General features: G+C 37.7%; 1 protein-coding gene and 1 long non-coding RNA gene across 2 annotated transcripts in view; both read left to right on the top strand.

Moving 5' to 3' along the window:
* Positions 1 to 21,318, top strand: part of WWOX (WW domain containing oxidoreductase) — a 1,243,673-nt gene that overhangs the window by 790,148 nt on the left and 432,207 nt on the right. The gene's annotated exons all lie outside the window — the stretch shown is intronic.
* The window catches only part of LOC140521415 (uncharacterized), a 133,857-nt gene that overhangs the window by 27,564 nt on the left and 84,975 nt on the right, over positions 1 to 21,318 (top strand). Inside the window, exon 2 of the long non-coding RNA XR_011972926.1 lies at positions 1 to 21,318. This exon is cut by the window's left edge and continues 16,335 nt beyond it; it is cut by the window's right edge and continues 84,975 nt beyond it. This is a non-coding gene — a long non-coding RNA (uncharacterized lncRNA).

The raw sequence follows: 21,318 nt of genomic DNA, 5'->3' as shown, positions 1-21,318 counted from the left end.
CATTCTTTTTCCTATGTCTGTACATCTGCACGACTTTAATTCCTTCTTACCTCTTATCTCTTAGAATCCTGGTTTAAGACTCAGCTAAAGCACCACCTTCTTCACGGGATCTTTCCTGGTTCCTTCAATGGTTGGTACCTCCCTTCCCAAGGTTACCCTGTATTTTCTTTGTGGTGCATGTATATGACTATACATACACACACACACACACACACATACACACACACATGCCTGTATTTTTTCCTCATTAGAATGTAAACTTCATGAGGGCAGAGACTACTTTCTATTCTTCTTTGTGTCTCCAGGATCTAGCGTAATGCTTAACACTAGTAAGTACTTAATAAATCCTTATTAATTTTTTGATTACACCAGACTACAACCCAGGCCTCCTTAATGCAAATCTGTTGCTCTTTCCACTATGCTTTAGTGCTTCTCAAATGTTGTATGCAGATATATATGTGTATAATATATGTATATACATATACACACATATGGGACCCATAATATATATATACAATCCGGGATGTACACATATGTACACATGTACTTATGTATATATGCATACACGTACATGTATGCATACATGTACATATATGTGCATGCTCACACTCATGCACATACACATTCTCTGCTTTCTTTTCCTAGTTGAATTTCTACTGAATTGTTTAGGCATAAGTTTTGTTATTGCTGTCATTATGATAGTTCATCTAAGTCATGACTGCTTCCTCCACAAGGCTTTGCCATTCCCTTCTATCTTCTGATAGCTTTCCATATGGCAGCGTGAGAGAGTTTTTTGGCTGTTACTTCCTCTCTTTGCCCTTCTGTGTTCTGGCTTCCAGATGTAGGTTCATTTATTCCCATCACTCTGAGCAGCAAGACTTCAGACAGCTGTTGGCTTCTCCACAGGATCCTTTGAGGTCAGCAGATGACCCAGACAGGTCACCATCTCATAACCACATGTTCAACTGAGAATATACTGTGGGCTGCCCAGTGGAAGATCGATACTTGGACTGAGAGATCATTTCTTTCATCTGTGTGACTCTAATCTTGACGTGGTGGAGCTAATGGATAAATAGCATATGGTCATATTCCCTGAAAGATTACCAGTGCTTTGATTCATTGATATAGTTCTTACAGAAATATTTTTCTTTTTAAATGTTTACAAGGAAAAGGTATAGTTTGCCTGGAAAAATGGCTCTTTATCCATTACTGTGTCTGTTTCCTCTGGCACGGATACTATAATTCAAAATTCATTTTTTATCCTGTGAAGATATTCAGACTTGAAGGAAGCTGGGAAAAAATTCATTTTCTTTATCTGGCACTGTTAGAGGTGAATTGGGTGTGTGTATGTGGGTGTGGGTGGGTTTGCTTTTTTTGTTTGTTTGTTTTAATTTAAAGTAATGAAGAGAGGGAGAGCAGAAATCCTTGGCTTGAGTAGTAATATCAAATAATCAGGCTGTCTGCCCCACCAGGTTGAAGGGGTTATTGGATAGCTGAGCAGGGGCCAGTGCAAACCAGAGAGGCTACCTAAATGGAGGCCATAATGAGAATGATGCAGTTTCTTCCTTCTTTCTCGTCTCACCATGAACTAAAAATTAGAAGACGTCATTTCACATCTCACCTCTGCCATTTACTCTCGGTTCCTCATAGTCTCCCTACATCCAGTCTTTCCTCTCCAATCCATCCTCTACACAGCTCACAAACTGATATTCATCAGATATCTCTATGTGGCTCCTAAGCTCAAGAAGCACCTTCACTAGCTCTCTGTTGCTTTTAGAAGAAAATGTCCCTTCTTGGCAACTGATCTTATTATTTTCAAGGGGAGAAAAAAGACAAAAATCAAAGATGAATATTCATTTGAGAGACAGTGTGGTCTAATGGAAAGACCTCTGAATTTGGAACTTGAGGACCTGTTTCGAAAACAGGTCTCTACTACTTATTATCTCTCTGACTCTGAGCAAGTCACTCTGTGTGAGGCAGTAGGGGGATGGTGGATAAAGAGCCTCCCTCAGTGGCAGGAAGACCTGAGCTCCAAGTTCTACCACTGATACAGACTGACAAAGCACTTCATTTCCCAGGATCCTGTAACCTCTGTACAGGAGTTGCCAATCAGCATTGTTAAAAAGAGTTTCCTTGCTGTGAATTTCTATGCTAATGGATTCACAGGCCTGGTTTAAAAAAAAAAGTCACATTTCATGTCTCTATGTCTCAGTAACCTCAACTATAAAATTATAGATTTGAGATGATATCTAAGGCCCCTCTAATTTTAAATCCTGACACTGAAGAAATTAAAGATTCTTTGAAATATTATGTCTTCGAGCAGTCACAAGGTCATATATTTGGAACTAGAATGGATCGTACAGGTCATCTAATCCAATCCCCTTATTTTATAGATGTGTAAACTGAGGCCTTGGGAGGTTAAGAGACTTCCCCAAGGTAAGAAATAGAGCTGGAATTGGAGGTGCTTCAGCTCCACATTCAGTCCTTTCTTGCATTGCATACCACCCATTCTTTGCAGTGAATTCTAGTGTGTTGTCTAAATGGAAATCCTTTGTCTTAAGGAAATCTCTTCTTAATAATACACTGAACTAATAATGAGGAGGATGACAAATAACAACTGACATTTCTGTGCCCTTTTTGAAGTTTACAAAGCACTTTACATGTATTATCTCATCTCACATTTGCTTTTGAAGAAGTCACTTGGTACCAGAACAAAACAAATGGGAAATTCCATTCATTTTCATTTGAACAAATATCGATAGCCTACTGTGCACAGGACTCTGTGTTGGTTAAAAACTGGTAAAGGAAAGACACAAAGTTTACATAAAAGACAGCCCTTGTCCTCATGAAACACACTCTAGTGTCTCTGAAAAATTCAGACCTCATGACTATGCTTTGCCCTAGTAGTGAAAATAGCCCCTCTCTCTCTGAAGAATTGCAAACTATGACCAACCATATGAAAAAATGCACCAAATCACAATTAATAAGCGAAATGTGGATTTAAAAAAATGAGGTTTTACATCACACCCAGTAGATGAGCAAATATGCCCCACACCAAAAGTGGGGCAAGTCAGTAAAGATGGGCACATTAATGCTTTCCTGTTGAGCTGCGACAGTCCAGCTATTATGGAAAACAATTTGGAATTATGTGAAGAAAGTGACGAAAATAACCATGCCCTTTGATCTAGAGATTACCCAGCTGGACAAATACTCAAGGAAGTCAATGACCAAAAAAGAAAGTCCCCTTTATATGTATGCCAAAATACATATAACAGGACTTTATGTAGTAGCACAGAAATCAAAACAAAAGTGGCCCTTGATTGAGGAGCTACTAATTAACAAATGGTAGTGCATGAATTTAACAGTATGGATATATGAACCAATGAATACAGAGAAGCATGAGAAGAAATGGACTGAAATAAAGTGATGCAGAACAAGGAAAACAGTATAAACAATAACTGTGACAATGCAACTAGAACAACCACAAAGCAATAAAAAAAGAATGCTGTAAAATTACGATTATCCACGATTATCTGCCTTGGTCTCGGCATAAAGCTGTAAAAAGTACCTCCCCTGCTTCTTTGCAAAGGTGGGGGAATATATATAATAATGGATTTTTTAATATGTTGCTTAGGGTTTCCCCCCTACTCATTTTCATTTTTTATTTTAAGAAATGACACCCTAAGAGAGAAAGGAGAAAAAGAAGGGGAAATATATGTGTTATAAAACAAAAGATATCAATAAAATTTATTTTAAAGATAACTTAGATTCAAGTCTGATAATTGGTCAGTTCTATTTCAAAAACGTTGATTCAGCACCTACAATGAACAAAAAAAATTCTTTTACTGGGTACTGAAGGACAACTAAAGGATAACTAAGATATATAAGCATATAAGGATAAGGATGACTAAAATGAAATCCTTGACCTAAAAGAAGTCTCAGAGTAGGAGAAGAGTGTTAAAAAGTGTATTAAAAAGTACATATGTGTAAATATAAGTATATAAGATGATTCCAAATTTCCACACAGTTGAATTCCCCTCATTCTACTTACTTTTCATTGTAGAAAGTCTTTTTGGTATCCTGAAAGAGGGTGATATTGACCAGCCCAATAATTTTAGATGTGTGACTTAACACTCTTTTTTGGGGCCTCATTTTCCTTCTCAGGTCTTCAATGACAGAATTGGAGGGGATGATCTTGGAGGTTCCTTCCAACTCTGACATTCTAGCTCCAGAGTGCTCTGTTTCTTCCTAGTTCTGATATTCTGTGTTCTATGTGCTCATACTCATTTCATACTCAACATGTCCAAACCAGCACTCATTACTGTTCACCACACCGATTTCTAGTCTTAGTTTCACCATTTCTTATGAAGCAGCCATCCTTCCAGTCATTCAGATTTGCACCCTTGGAATCGTGATAATTCTCCTTCCCTTACATCCACCCTCCATTCACACAGCTGTCTCATCATCTCTCAGCTGGACTATTGCATTAGCTTCTTAATTGACCATACTTCCTCCAGTTCCTCCCCTTTTCAATCCATCCTCCAAACAACTGCAGAAGTGATATTTATAAAACAGAGTTCTGCCCATGTCATTTCCCTGTTCCATAAATTCCAACTGGTTCCTATTTCCTCCAGTATCATATATAAATCCCTTTAGCATTTAAGGCCCTTCACAACCTGGCTCCATTCTACATTCCCAGGCTTATTATACATTGTTTCCCATCACATACTCATCAGTCCAGGCAATCTGGCCTTCCTGCCATTCCTGAGGAATTGAACTTTCTTCTCCCATGCCCATGTCATTGCACAGAATCTCTTGCAAGTCTGTAATGTACTCTTCCTCTTTTGGCATGCAAGCTACCTCCTGCATGAAACCTTTTCCTTCTACCTATAGCTGTTAGTGCCTCCACCCAATAAAAATTACCTTCTCTTTATTTTGGATAGATTTTAGAAGTACTTATTTGCATATCTTTTTATGTGTACATGTTTTGTTTTTGGTTTGCTTTTTTTTTTTCTCCCCACTAAACAGTATATTAAACTCCTTAAGGTCCAGGAGTATTTCATGTTTGCCTTTATGCTCCCAGCAACTAGATTAGTGCCTGGCATAAAATAGCTACTTAACATTTGCTTGTTGGCTTATTAATTCTGTTTTCAAGGATCCTCACTAGCTCCAACATTCATCATTCTAAATTCTTCATTTTTTTCCCCTTCAAACACAATGCATTCTGTGTTCTAAGAGTCCTTTCAGTTCTAACATTCTGTGGGTCTCTGCTTATATAAGCGTAGCTAAGTGTCATCCCTGGTCCCGGTAGCCTAGACAGTAATAGTTGCTGGTCAGTGGAGATTTCCCCAGATCTCCTGTACTCCCTACCTTGAGGCTAGATGTCACACACCTGAATAGCTGACTGGCTACATAAGAAGAACTAAAGACTGTAATAGCAAAATGAAGAAGCTAGTGAGATGGGCAACCAAAAGATATATTATCATTAAGATGCAGCATGATGTTATGCACTTGTTCCCTAAGATTTATACCATAGCACTAAGCTATATTCTTAAGCCTAAGGAGTTTGAACTCTCATTAGCTGCCTTATACAATATTTTTTCTTCATTGGGAGGGCTCTTTTTAATTTTTTAAAATGGATTTGCACTGATTCTGTCCCTACAGACTCTACTTGAAAAAATATATATGTATACACATATATATGTATATATATTTTAAATTCCTTACCATCTCAGGGGTAAATAAATATATTAAAATCAGCTATGGGATGTATAGTGCAGCATAACAATGATAAATGATGTTGTGTGTAATTTTTCTACTATTAACATAAAGTAATATAAACTGAAGGACACTAGTCTATTGAGAGAGTTAGTAGCTAATGTTCCATATCAGATGTGGACAATGTCAGGACTGAATACAGATTAGGTAGTGTCCTTTTCTCCCCGGGGGAATTAAACTTGGAGACACTGCTGGCTGCCAATGGTTTTACTGCGTTTGGCTGGTGCCTGTGGTGTCTTTCTTGGTCTATTAATTCAGGAGCCGTAAATGACAATGTGAACAAAAAGCTTTTCCAGTGGGATGCATTTTGGTTATGTTCCCTTGTGTCTCCCATACCTAGTCAATCCATTTTGTCACAAGAAATGTGTTTGCATCACGTAGATTTCCTCCACTTCATTAGGGTTCTTGGCATTATTTGCTTATGTGAAGCTATAATGAGAAGTTTAAAAAGTAAACCCCCATCCCTGTCTCAGATTTCCAAAGATTCAAGGGAGAACTGTAGATTACAGAAGGGTCGATCTGGAGCCATTTGTTCCTTTCCAGAATTGTGTACAAAATGGTAACAACCATTCCCAATTTATGGTGCTTTAAGGCTTAAAAATGTTTTCTTCACCTCCATCCAGTCAAGTAGGAAGGTCAAACATTACTATCCCATTTCTCAGATGAGAAAATTGAGAATCTGAGAATCTAAGTGCACTTGTCCCAAGTCTGCCAACTAGCCAGTGCTAGAACCAAGTGTCAAATCCCATTTCTCCTGATTCTAAGCCCTATGCTTTTTATGTTAGCTGTACGACTTCTCATGGAATGAGAGTAAAGTTCTCTGTTCACCTTCAAAATCTGTGCTAATCCATACATTTAGCTGCCTGTGTGTTCATATATACACAGGGAGGCATTTTCACACATGAAGATTCTTGTCTGTCTGTCTTCTGTGGTATGCGCTTTCAATTCATTTCTAATCCACATTATAGTGGGAAAGTTTTGTAGTTTTATTTGGGTTCCCTATGGCGTTTTCAGTATATCCCTGCCTGCCTCTCCTAATTGCCTAGAAATTCACTTGTCATGATGAAAGTGGCACTACTAGTACCACTTAACTCACAGGACCATTATGGGGGAAAAGCTTTGTAAACCTTCAAAAGACCCGGAAATGGGAGAGAGGACTTATTCTTCATGTGCAATGGGGGGAGGAGGAGGGAGAAAAAAATGAATGGTCTCTCCAGGAGAGAAATTGGGCAAAACCTAGAAAAAAATCCTATTTCTGTACCTAATTTTATCAGTATTCCTTTGTTAAGAGAAGCTGTCACACAAGAAATCAGAGAACTTCAGAGGCAAAATAGTATCTCCTATTTCCACAGTGTTTTAAGTTTTACAAAGAATTTTCCTTATAAGACCTTGGTAAGGTAAATAGTTGAGGTAGCTAAGTGGCTCAGTGGATAGAGCATCGGGCATGGAATCAGAAATATGCATCTTCCTGAGTTCAAATCTGACCTCAGACACTTACTAGCTGTGTGACCCTGGGCAAGTCACTTAATTCTATTTGCCTCAGTTTCCTTATCTGTAAAATGAGCTGGAGAAGGAAATGGCAAACCACTTCAGTATCTTTGCCAAGAAAACCCCAAATGAGATCAAGAAGAGTCAGACAAGACTGAAACAAATAAGTAACAACAGAAAAAATAGTAAAAGCATTAGCTCCATTTGAAGGAAAAGCAGACTAACACATTTGTCCAGACAGAGTTCTAGAACCAACAAACCGTAAAGGTGGGGCTCAAACACAGGTCCTGGACTCCACATCTAGTGATCCTCCATTCCACCATGCTAGAAGGAACCCAGGCATCACACAGTCTAATTCCATCATTTTACAGATGAGGAAATTGAGGCTCAGAAGTGGGTCACAGGGCCAAATGGTCAGTTGGTAGCAAAACCAGGGATCCTAACTCCCCTGGGTCAGTGCTTTTTCTAGTTCACCAGCCTGTCTCTGGAAATCTTTCTGGTGACTAAAACTGCATATTAGTTTACTTAACTTTTAATGATATTTTCTGTTGCCTAAAGCCTTTGAGAGTGTGCTCTCTGATCTCTGCTGTGAATGGAAAGTAGGTCTTCCCTTGTTTCCATAGTATACATTTACATTTGTGGATCAGAGAGTTTGGGGTTAACTCTTCTATCTCATGCTATTAATATAGGCAGAATCCTTAAGAAACAAGAGCTAATGCCCTTGTTTCGACATGCGCATTGTTATTCGTTGGGTGGGCTCTGATATGATACGTTTGTCACGCTTCATAAATTTTATCTTTGCACTAAAAACAGGGTTAGAATATCTTCAATGCAATTATAAAAATGTATTAAAACTGAGAAGGAGGAAAAATATGGTAGAAGATGAGGTTTTAATGATTGTATAAATGTTCACTCTTCCATGGCCAAAAAGAGGGCTTTTTAGCCAGATTATTTTAGGGAAATCCAAGAGAAGGATCTAGGTTTTCAGGACAGAGAAATTTTCATACTGAGTTCATCGCTAAATAGAAGTTTGTGAACCCAAGTCTTGTGAAGCACTTTTTCCTTGCTGTTCCAAAAATCTTCACAGATTGTTAGATTCTCGTCTGTTAGCTTAACTCAGGTGAAACAGAGATGGTTAAGTAGGGTGTGACTTAACTTTGACCTGTTGGTTAGTCATTATGAAAATTGAAGCATTAAGTAGTCTCCCTTTGGTAATTAGTTTAGGGGGCTAAGTGGAGAAAATTTATACTATCTCTAAACAACTGTTCCCTGCAGTAAAGATAAAACAACTAAAGGCAGGATACATAAACTTACAGAAGGAATTTGAGTTTTTATTCTGTTGTTAAGTTGTTTATAATATCAGCTGAGGAGGATGTCCTGAGTATGAAAGAGAATCAGAAATATTGAATCTATACCAGAGATTGTGTATGGAAAAAAGATGTGATCTTTTCCCAGGGTACTGACAACCTTGTCTGCCATCCAACTTAATTCCAGACCTTTCTGCATTATGTAGGGCATATCCATTTTCAGATCTCCGTCAGCCTTAGGCAGAGATAGTATGTTAAATATAGTAGTTACAGGAGGAACAGAGGATCATAGGAATTTCTAGAGTTGAAAGAAAACATGGTGATATTTTACTCCAATACCCTTATTCTTCCAGACCCAGAGGAAGAGAATTGACATGCCCAAGGTCATACACAAAATATAATGACTATAAATTAAAACCCCATTGTGACTTATTAGATGGGTTTTGAGAACTGCTTTGGCCAAAAAATTAATCACCCTGTGGCCAACCTGATAATAAGTCTCTCAAGACTTAGCTAGAATGGTCCTTGGGCACATGGAAAAGTATGACTTTGTTTAAAAAGCCAAATTGAGTCATTCATTTGTTAATTTATTATTAAATTTATTAATTTATTAACAAATTTATTGATTTATTAATCACTTACCTTCTGCAAGATACTGTACTATGCAAAATGGATACAAATACAAAAATCACTACCTTCAATAACAAGTAAACAAATTAGTCAATATAAAATATATCCAAATTAATCTTGGTATGGGGTAAGAGCAATAGCCATGAAGGAAACAGGAGTGATAAAGAAAAGCCTAGTATGGGAGGGAGCATTCCAGCTGAACTTTGAAGAAAGCTAAGAATGCAGGAGCCATAGGTGAGGAGGAAATAAGTACATCCCAGGTCTGGGAGATAGCATGTACAAAGACATGGGAAGAGTGGGGGAGAAGAGATGGAATATATGTACAGGAAATAGTGAATAGACCGTTTTGGCAAGATTTCAAGAGTGTGAAGGAGACTGATGTAAAGTCAATCTGGAACAGCTTGAATCCAAATTTTGAATGATTTTTAATGCCGCACAAAAGAGTTTGTCTTTTATCCTAGAGAAAAGGGAGATAGTTATAAATATTTGTCACAAGATGGAAAATCTTAAACAGAGCATTGGACCTGGTGTTGTATAATGAGTTTGAACCTTTCTTTAAAACTTACTAGCTGTGTGACTTTAGATAAGTCATTTATTCTAACATTTTTACTCTCTGCTTCATGGGATTGTTGTGAGGAAAGTGTTTTTAAATTTGAAATTCTTTTTCTTTGTTTTTTGAGGAATCAATGAAGATTTCTATTGATTGGTGAAGGGCTAAACAAATTATGGTACTTGGATGTAATGGGATATTACTGTGCACTAAGAAATTGAAATACAGAATCCAGAGAGCTATGAGAAGAATCAACAATTGTTTCATTTTTTGTTTTTTTTATCCCCAGCACCTAGTATAGCACTTAGAGTATGGTTGATATTCTAATAATTCAAAGTAGTTACTAAATACTTGTTGATTGACCAGATGATTAAACCAATGCAAAATTATGTAAACCAAACTAGGGGAAAAAATACACAATGCCAGCAGTGATGTAAATAGAAGGAATGAAAATCTGAAAATGAATGCTGCATAGTTATAATGACCAAGGTTGACTCCAGAGAAGAGTTGAGAAAATGTGCATTCTTCCCCTCCTTGCAGAGGTGGACTTCTAAGGGCATGAAATACTGCATGTATGGTCAGATACAAATGATGTGTTGTTTGGGTTTCTTGATTGGGTTTTTTTCTTTTTTATTTTTTATAAGAGATGCATGCTGGAGAAGGAAGGGTAGAGATATATTTGGAATTAAACTGATGTCAAAACAAAAGATAGCAATAAAAACATGATTAAAAAAACTTAAAGTGCTATATCCCTGTGAGTTTTTAATAGTAATTATTATCGCTGATTCAAGCAAGTCAATAAGCACTTCCTAACACAAATAGCCTTATACTTCAGAAAAGTTTGTATTGTTACATTCACAAAAATATAGGGTATTAATCCCCAGCTTTCTTAATTAAGTTTAAAATACAGAAGAACAAGGGACAACTATTTTTTCTTATATATTATTATTGTCCTACTGTTATTAATCAGTTTTTAGTCCTCATCTTCCCCCACATACTCCAATTTTTAACAGCCAACATCATGGTAGTTTCATGTGAATGTACTAAATGTCATTCACTTTGCTGAAGAGAAAATTAATATGGAAAACAGTCCTAGAAGTTAGAGGTTTCTTAGAACATTTAAAAACTTAAGCAGTTTCTCTTTGACTTTGTATCTGACACTCATCAGTGTCAGATTTTATTTGTGACAAATGAAGATTTTATTTGTGACAAATTTTAACAATGGAGTGTTTTTGCCTTCATTTTCTGCCCTTGGTATGTTTAAGTGTGCTTACTTGAATTATTCAAGGCTCCTTAGTTCCCTTAGGGTGGATGCTTCCTCCCCCAACCAAGAGCACAACCCTAACCTTGCCTTTGTTGAGAGTTTCCAATAGCCAGTCATGTGGTGAGGTTGGTAGGTCTTGAATGGCAGACACACAATGCATCACTGGTCTCTTAGATACTCAAAACTTTTCCAGATCTGAGTTGCCTTTAGGAGTTGGGGTTACCTCTTAACCAGGGTGAATCATTGGAGAAAGTTTTAATGGAAAATAATTTTATATAGTTCTACATTTCAAATGTTATCCCTTTGGGGTCTTGTATAAGAAGATAACATAGCACAGATCTTAAAGAAAGTTTTGTCCATTTGAAAACAATAAAAGATAAATAAAATTCACCCTTTGATAATTGGTGAGATTATGAGAAGAGCCAATGATTATTAGTACTCCTATATAACCTACTATTTCCTTTAAACATTAACATTAAACAGTAATTTCTTTGGTTTGGGGCTTGGCATCTCCTGTTAAAATGCAAAAATGCCTAAAGAAGGTAAGCCATTATTACCCTGGGTGCATTGATCAGAGAGAAGGGGTCTCCTTGAAAGGTAAACATTTTGCAGGATTTTGAGCAGGAAAGGAAGTTAGTGGATATCTAGTTCATCCCCTCCCATCTACAAAAGGGAAAATGAAGTCCAGAAAGGGAAAGTGTTTACCTGAAGTCACCCAACAGACTCAGATTCAATTCTTTCCATTGCTTCTTGAAATCCTGAGATCTCTCAAAGATTCAGTCCAAGTGAGACCTCTTACATCAGACCCATCTTGATTCCTTGCATTTCTATCATCTTGATCTGTCATCTATCAACCTGAAATTACTTTGTATATTGGTTGTATATACTCATCTGTGTAAATGCTGCTTTTGCTGGTAGAATGTAAGTTACTTGAGTCAGGGAAGATTTCTTTTCACTTTCTTTGCTTCTCTTTAGCACGTAGAATACTGCCTATAGGCACTTAATAGTATTGAAGCAGCAGGAGGGAGGAGAGGGAAAAGGTCTTCTGACTCCAGATTGCATGGTGCTGTTGCTGCTGCTGCAGTTCTTGTTTAATGGACTCTCACAGAATGGAACATAATATGGACAGTGTGATATAGTGAATAGTATACTGGAGGTGGAACTAGGAAGACCTGGGTTCAAATTCTGCCACTGCTAATGACTGGGTAACCATGATCAACTCATTAAATTTCATTGAGCCTCAGGCCACTCTCTGAGATTTAACTACTAAATTGTAGGGGAATTGAGTTCTTTCCTTGAAGTATATGAGGAGGTTGTATGGAGAAAAGGATTGGAACATGTGTTACTAACCAAATAATAATTACTGATGAGGATATTAATGATAAATACTTCAAGGATGCATAATTTTATTTTTGTCAATACTATGTGGACCTCTCCATAACTTAACTTATAATATTCATGAATTACTGGGTGGGAAAAAAAAATGCCTCACTTCATATCCAGTCTTCTGTGATCATCATTAGCACAGTGTCTGGCACATAGTAGACCTGTGATAAATATTGATTAACCGACTGACTCTTTCCCTGCTTCTCTGGACTGGTTGATAGGTAGCATGGAAAAAGTTTGTCACCCCACCAGTACTTGTGACCTTTCCAACTGTATAAGACCTATCAAACTTGTACTCTGCAGAGCTGCCAAGGACTCAATTTGCCTCCAAACCCCAATAAGACAAATTAAGTCCTCAATAGATATTTATGAAAAGATAAAGAATTTCTAGGTAAGAAAACTGGATAGATTATGAATGGGATTGGCAGAAGGAAGACCCACATCAAAGATATCCATTAAATTATTTAGAATGAGATTGCTGCAGATGACAATTGAGATTTATATAGCATTTTGAGCAGGCCTGGATGTATTATTGCCATGGGAAAGCATATTGGTACTTCTAAGAGACAATGACATGAAGAAACAGGTTTAAATGGAGGAATGCCAGTAAGAAAATTGGTAGGGGCCTATTTCACTGGACTTTCTATGGACAAACCTAGAGAATCCAGTGAGAATATAGAGATTTAGAGACATAGGGGATAGGTGGGGAACAGAGCAGGTTCTTCATTCTAATCCTGAGAGATAATTGGGTAGGAAGGACCAAAGTGATTCTCCAAGCTGAAAAAAGGGTCATGAAATAAGCTTTCCGCATTTCCGACCCAGACATTGGTCCCACCGTTTCACTGGTCTCCAGAGCGGGAGGGGGGAGGGAGTGGGATTGTGAGGGTCTCAGTTACCTCCATTTGGACAGTGCACACCCTGCTTAAACAGTTCATAGGCACCACTGCCTCACCAGGATTATACATATTTTTAAAGAATCCTCAACGTAAGACACTCGTGAGCTTCCCATCCTCTTCTGTGCATTTTCCAGTGCACACATCGCACCCTCCATAATAAATTCCAAGGCCTGACAGTGTCTAAGCTGGCTGCTCCTTTGCCCTCAATTTCAGTGAGATGGGCCATTGAAAACTCATTACAAGCTGTTTAGACTCTGACTTTGACTCTTGCTCAGCAGCGAACAAAATTAACAGCTCTTGGAGGTAGCAAAGAAGGCACTCGGCCAAATAAAAAGGGGGGGGAGGCGAATTGAAATGGTAAGAAAAGACTTTTAATATTATCTCCATTGTTCATGCAAACAAGCTCAAAACCGAAGAGTATGTGTTTTGTGTGTGGCTTTAATTGGGTGGCTAATGTTAGTGGGGGTTGCTTTCTGTGAGAAGGCCACCCGCATGCCCAACACACAGCTCAAAATTTGCTTACATGTCAAGCAACGAGCCTTTGAGTGCAGCAGAATTGCTCCATAAATTTAACTATCACTTTCAAATTTCTGTTTTTTTCTAATTTAGTGCTTGATAGTTTTTTATGTGATAATTTTAAAATGCTGTTTATGGCCAAAGTTACCTTGATAATACAGGTGTGCGGAGAAAATTCACAGCCATCCATAAAAAAAAAATTCTGTTTAGACCTGCGGGCATTTTGTGAGTCTAAGAACATAGTAACAGTGCGAACATTACAGGTTTTCATAGCATCCTAATTAATCTAGATTTTTTTTTTTTAAAAAGTAACAGTTTACAGTATAATTGGAATAAAGTGTCCAATACTGGCAAAATACACCAAATGTAGAATTCCTCTTTTCCCATGATTTTGCATCTCTCTTTCCTTTTTAAAAAAAATTGAAAGTGTAACAAAAATTGTAATATTAGCAATAATAACAACAGTTTATATTTTAATAGATTCTATTTCAATTTTAAGGTTTACGAAGCACATTCTCCTCACCAACCCTTAGTCAGTCAATGAGAATTTGTTGAATGCTTACCCTCTGCCAGACACTGTGCCGTTGGGGAAGTGACATACATGTTGCAAAATTAAGAATTTAAGCTCTGGGAGCTTGTTGGAGAGGTAGCTAGTGGAAGCAGTACCTTGGGAGAAAACACTCCCCAAGGGAACTTGAAGTAGAAAATGTAGCACATATCAGAGTGGAAGAGGAACTTTAATGTTCCTCTGGAAAACCAGAAGTCAGACCTAGTTTTCACAAAAATTGAAGGTTACATATCTCTCTGTGGTAGGATCACCAAGTGATCAAAGACATGTCCACAGAATTTTTAAAAATAAAATACTGGAGGAAGAGAGGAGGAACAAGGTGGAGCTTTTTGGATTATTCTGTTCTAAGGCTGAACCAGCTTTTTCCTTCTGATGAACCAGCTTGGAACAAAAGGGAAAGGGCCCTGATTCAGGAATCAGAGACCCTGAGTTCAAATGTTACTTCCCAAACCTCCCAGGTAGGTCTGTGACTTTGGGCAAGTCATGTAACTCTGAAAGCCTCAGTTCTCTCAAATATAAAATGAGGCAGTTAGACAAGACAGAAGGCCTCAGAAATGCCTTGTCTCTCTAGATCTGTGAGCCATAATGAAGGGAAAATGAAAGTCACTGAAATCTCTTCCTCCACTCTAATGTTTCTACTTGTATGTGTTTGTGTGTCTACAGAGGTAGCACAGGGGTAATGAACCATTTCAAGGCTGAGTTCAAGTGTTATCTCTCCTGAAAGAGACCTTTTCTTTTATTTCCTAAGAGAGTATTCCTCATTTGTACCCACATTTCTTGGCATTTATGGTATGTGTATATATATATATATACATATGTGTGTGTGTGTATCATATATGCATATATATGATACACACACATAAAATAAAAATTATTTTATATGTATATTACTGACATTTTGTATTTGTAAATATTGTGCATGCTCACAAAATAAATGCCAGGTGGGGAATAACATGATATAAATATACACACATTTACATATTTATCTTATATTTACTTATCTGTATGCATGTTATAACACCCCACTACACATATAGAGTATAAGCTCCCTGAAGGTAAAGACTATCTCCCCATTTTCTTTATTTACTTAGTGCATAGCACATGTTAGGTGCTTCATAAATGCTTATTGATTGGTTAATTGATTGAACATTGGACTTCGTCCTTCAGAAGTTCCCTAGTCCAACAACTACATAAAGGGGGACCTCCTTAGTATCCCTACGTAGGTGGTCATCCAGACTCACATTAAGACTAGCAGTAGTGAAGAACCTATCATATCCAAAGACAGGAATCCAAATTCCCCTACGTCCCCTGCATTCTTTCAGTGATCCTCCTGTGCAATAATCCCTAGTCCTTTCCCCATCCCAGTCAATGTCTTCTAGATATGCTTCCACTGTATTAAGGTCCTTCCTATAAAACATAGTACCTGGAATTAGATCCAGTACTTAAGAGTGAATCTCTAGCTCTACATGATATAATGAAATCAACACTGGACCTGGAGTCAGGAGATGTAATTTGAACCATATCTGTGATAACTACTGACTCAGTAACACTATATAAGCCCCTTCCCCTCTCAAAAAAGAGGATCTGGGGCATCAAAAGGCTATCAAATTGTATATACCCTTTGAGCCAGCAATACCACTACTAGGTCTATATCCCAAAAAGAACAAAGAGGAGAAAGCACCTATTTGTACAAAAAATATAACAACTCTTTTTGTGGTGCCAAAGAACTGGAAATTGAGGGAATGTCCATCAGTTGGGGAATGGCTAAACAAGTTGTGGAATATGATTGTGATGGAATATTATTGTACTATAAGAAATGACAAGCAGGATGCTTTCAGAAAAACTTGGGGAGATGATATGAGGTGACACAAAGTGAAGTGAACAGAACCAGGAGAACATAGTATAGAGTAACAGCAATATTGTGAGGATGGTCTACTTCAAAAGGTTTAGTTACTCTCATCAGGACAGTGATCCAAAACAATTCCAAAGGACCCAGGATGAAAAATGCTATCCACCTCCAGAGAGAGAACTGATGAATTCTGAATGCAGATTGAAGCATACCTCTTTCCCCCACTTTATTTTTTTTGTTGTTTTCTTTTGCAACATAGCTAATATGGAAATGTTTTGCATGACTTCACATGTATATTTGATATCAAATTGCTTGCCTTACCAATGAAGGAGAGCAAGTAAGAAATGGAGAGAGTTTAGAACTCAAAATTTTTTATGATTATGAATTTTTAAAATATTTAATGAAGTAAATAAAATATTTTTTAAAAAAACTAAAAGATGATAACTGTGTTCCAGTACTATAAGACTCGGTAAGCATTTTGTCACCTTAAAGGCATAATAATAATAGTGATAATAATAATAAACATTTATATAAGGTTTGCAGAATGCTTTACAACAACCCTGAGCAGTCAGTGCTATTACTATTCCCATTTTGCAGATGAGGAAATTGGAGGTAAATGAATTGTCTGTGCTCATACAGTTAGTCAATTTTTAAGGCTGTATTTGAAATCAGCTCTTTCTGACTCCAGGCCAAATGCCCACATACGTACCTCAGAAGATTGAGATATGCACAATTTTACTATTAACGGTCACTCACAGAGTGCCATAACCCATGCCTGAAACAGTTTCTACAGATTGACCAGGTGGTATTCAGGGGCCCCACATAATGTTGTGTAACTCATGGTTATTTAAGTTTTATCTGTCCCTAAAGAGATGCTTGTCAGATTCTGACTACTCAATACCATGGTCGTCGGTTCAAGATTTGACTAGTATGAACAAAATATGACTGAAGAAACTGTTCATGTACAGATTCTCCAGAATCTAGGCAATAATTAGATGGGCAGTTTTTCAATCTCTGTCACTAGGTGAATCCTTGGTGTTTTTCTTGATGTTTTCACCCCCTCCCAGTAGCAGCAGTCTTTAGAACCAGTGAAGGTCAGGGTAGAAACAGATTAACAACATCTTCTCCCACAATGTCAAAATACTTAAAGGTGTTTACAGTGCTCAGTGACACACAATGAATTTAAGACTAGACGACTGAAGCAGAAATAAAACTATTCCTGTTCCTCTAAGCTTGAACAGGGGCCTTGGTGTTTTATGATTGTTTTAAGGTCCATTAATCGTTGAATCATGAGGCCATGTAGAAAGTGACAGCTTTAACATTCTGTCCCCAGGTTTATTTAAAATGTTTTCTCTTCTGCACAGTTTCTAATTAATAATAGTGATTGAGTTCTGATTCATATGTTTCCAAACATGTATTGGAGTATGGAACAGAGCACCTTGGTTTCATGTTATTATGCCTGGCAAAAACCCCCACCTAAATGAGGCTAACTCTTAACAGGAACCAACTCATTTGAGTAAGGAGAGAGTTCATCCATGTTACAATCAGAATCACACAAGCTCGCCAATGAACTTCCTTTACTTTCTGATGTTGATCCCTCACGACAGGAACAGGGGGAAAAAAGTATAATCAGATCCACTGTTGAGAGGAGAAAAACTTGTGGGACCATGATGTAGTAGAAAGATTGAGATGGAATCAGGAAATAGGTCCAAGTGATGAACTGGACAGTACACTGACCCCAGAATGAGGAAACCTGCTTTGTGAGTTGCCATCGAGAGGAACAAATAACGGCTGCCATAAGAAAGGAACAGATGCCTGTACAACGGTTTCCTCTAGAAATTCCCCGACTGGTTAGTTCCCAGTTTTCATTTCATTTCTATGGGACTCAGCTTTCTCATCTTTAAAATAAGAGAAGGATGGGATTATCTACCTCTGGCATTCTCCAGTCCAAAGTCCCAAGCTGTGCTGCATATGAGCCATGTGGCATTGTGTAAGCAACTTCCCTTTAAGGTCTTTCTCCTCATCCAAACTTAAACACTAAGTATAGATATGGAATGAGGAGGTAGCTAGGTGGCATGGTATTTAGAGTGCTGGGTCTGGAGGCAGGAAGACCTGAGTTCAAATCATGCAGTCTAGCTGTATGACCCTGGGCAAGTCATCTAACCTTTTGCCCTAATTTCCTCGTCTATAAAATGAGCCAGAGAAGGAAATGGCAAACCAGTGTCTTTACGAAGAAAACCCCAATTGGGGTCACAAAGAGTCGGACATGACTGAAACAACTCAACAGCAACAGCAACAGTGTGGAAAACAATCTAGCAGACTGCATATGTGGGTTTCGTCACCTTTTTTGTTCACATTTTCATAGTGCTTTGAGATTTGCAAAGTGCTTTTCTCATGACAACCCTATGAGATACATAGAAGCCTGTGTTCAGCGTTTGCTGCTAAATTCTAATGCCCAGGTACAAAATTCCCTTCCCTTAAGAAACTGACCTTCTCTTAGAGGGCGGGAAGTGAGGGACAAAGAAGGTGCACGCAGTTATGATTATCTCGTTTGTGATGCAGTCAGTGAATGGAAGAATCAAGACTGAATGCACGTCATCTGAGCACAAATGCAGTGCTTTTTCCTTTGCAACACCTGTTTATGAAGTTCTTCTGCTAATTGACAAAGAAAATCCACCTTGAATGGGGATAAAAGTTGGAACTTACCTATCCCAAATTAGAATTTAGAGTGACAGTGCTCAGCTCCTCCACTGAAGTCCTTCTCTTATGCGTCACATGCATATGGCTTTGACTCAGGGTTCTCTAAGGTTACTCCAGTGGAGTCTAAGACCTCACGTTCTCCCAAGCTGAAAAGCCTTTAATTCTGACCTTGTGATGGACAATGTTTCTATCATCTGAGAACACTAAATACAGAGAGGCTCATCCCAACACAGAGACAAATGTTTCTGATTATAGGAATTCATGAATAGAATCTATTTAGAGATGGAAGGGTTGGCATCTGTATCCGTCAAAAGAGGACTCACTCATGGAAGCCTGACTCCTTGAAGTAATATTATTGGCAAAAAATGATCTCTGTTTTGTGATACTATCAGCTAAAAGCAATCAACTTCAATCAAGAAGTTGGACCACATGTTTACATTTCTGCTGTGTTCAGGGTTCTCTGCTAAATTCAAGGACATAAATGTAAAATCCCTTCAAGGAGCTAACAGTCCATTACAGGGGAGCAAGGATGCGATATAGAAGGTACACAGATAAGAACAGTAAGGAGTAATCATCAAAGAGAAGTAGTCAGAGACAGAGGTATGTAGCATGGTCAAAACTATATTTTTTTATTTGTTTGGTGAAGTAGAAGGATTATTTAGACAACAATGTGAAAGATGGGTGGTACAGCAGAAGAAACATTATTATAATCAGTAGTGTAGCAGGACAGGATTTAAATCTAGATCTTAGGATAACAGATCAAGTGGTTTTTATTATATCATCTCCCTGCCTCTCAGGATGTATCAGACTAGTACTGGAATTTTGGGTCAGTACAGAATGTGTCAATTCAACTTTCCTGGAATCCACTGAAAGACTGTCCTTAGCCATATTAGAAAACATAGAGCTGCTTCCCTTGGAAAGCTTCTACCATGTGTCATATTAGTCAGAATATACGGTCATAGAGGAATCATTTTAGAAGTGGTATTGGGGGAGAAGGGGCTTAATCAAGAAAGTATCATTTAAAAACTGATTCTTCCATTGTGGAGAAAGATCAGTTGTAGTTGTTATTATGAAAAAGTAAATAACTGGGGAAAAAATAGCCAACACCAAGTATATTAATTTGCCTATTTTCTGCAGTTAGATATATCTGCTTTCAGAACAGTGTCTAGGTTTAATTGAAACAGCATTGGACTGGGCACAAAGAGGCAGCTAATGTCAGAGAGAATGGAACGATGGACCTGGAGTTAGGGAGTCCTAACTTGAAATTCTGCCTCAGATACTTACTAGTGTGTGACCCTGGGAAAATCACATACTGTCTCTATACCTCAGTTTACCCAGTTGTAAAATGGAAATAATAATACCACTTACTACCCACCATTGTTGTGAGGATCAAATGGGATAATATCTGTAAAGTACTTTGCAAAACTTAAAGCCATATATAAATGCTAGATAATGATGGTGTCCTCATCATTATCACAACACTTAGATTCAAATTATTTGCATATATGTATCTCCCCCATCTGCTACACATAGATTGTAAGCTACTTCAAGGTAGGAACTATTCCCTTCCTTTCCCCACCCTTTTTCTTTCCTCCCTAGTAGCAAATACAATACATATGAATGTTGGTTCAATGAGTGATGAGGAAGGTTCTTTGTAATCAGTAATAAAGATCTACATTAATGTTCAGTGCCATTATGATTACTTTAATATGTCAAAAGACCCGTTAATTAAGATTCCATATTTGAAAAGTTCCTTGAAACTTGTCATGAAAGTGACACACAATCACCAGTCAACAGTCAAAGTATTTGCAGTTTGGTAGAATCTGTCAAAAGTATGAATGTTTAGTTTTTAAGAATTTGGGATTTCCCCACCATTACCACGAGGCTTTAAAGGAGGAAATGACTGCCATGCATGTTTTCCACAGTGGATTATTCCTGTTTCTCTGGTGCACATAGAGGAGGTACTAGGAATATCTTTCTGTATTAGGGATAATTCTTTACTACAGGCAAGGTCTTCATGAAGGAGCCTGTAGCCTGTTCACCTAAGGCTCATCTGGATTCATTGTCCATTTACTGAAAGAAAAACCACTTCAATAAAGGAATAAATCATTTTAGTTTGTGCAAAGGTTTTCTTCAAAATTCTGCGGTGTTTATGGGTGTTTACATTCAGCTGTTTCCACTAAACTACCCTAATTCTATTGTTACAAGGAAATTAATTTAAATTATTATGCCAATCAACTACTGACTAAAGTCTGTTGTAGGATTGAGTGATGAAGGAAGAATGTGATGTTTGCCAATTGCCAACTGCAATTCAGTCTTATTTTGCATTAATGTAAGCTATAAGTCTGGAAGAGGCCATTCAAGGCCAGTGATGAGACTTGAAATT

Source organism: Notamacropus eugenii, chromosome 1 (genome assembly GCF_028372415.1).
Source record: "Notamacropus eugenii isolate mMacEug1 chromosome 1, mMacEug1.pri_v2, whole genome shotgun sequence".
Lineage (NCBI taxonomy): Eukaryota > Metazoa > Chordata > Mammalia > Diprotodontia > Macropodidae > Notamacropus > Notamacropus eugenii.
This window is presented reverse-complemented; position numbering and strand designations above follow the sequence as displayed.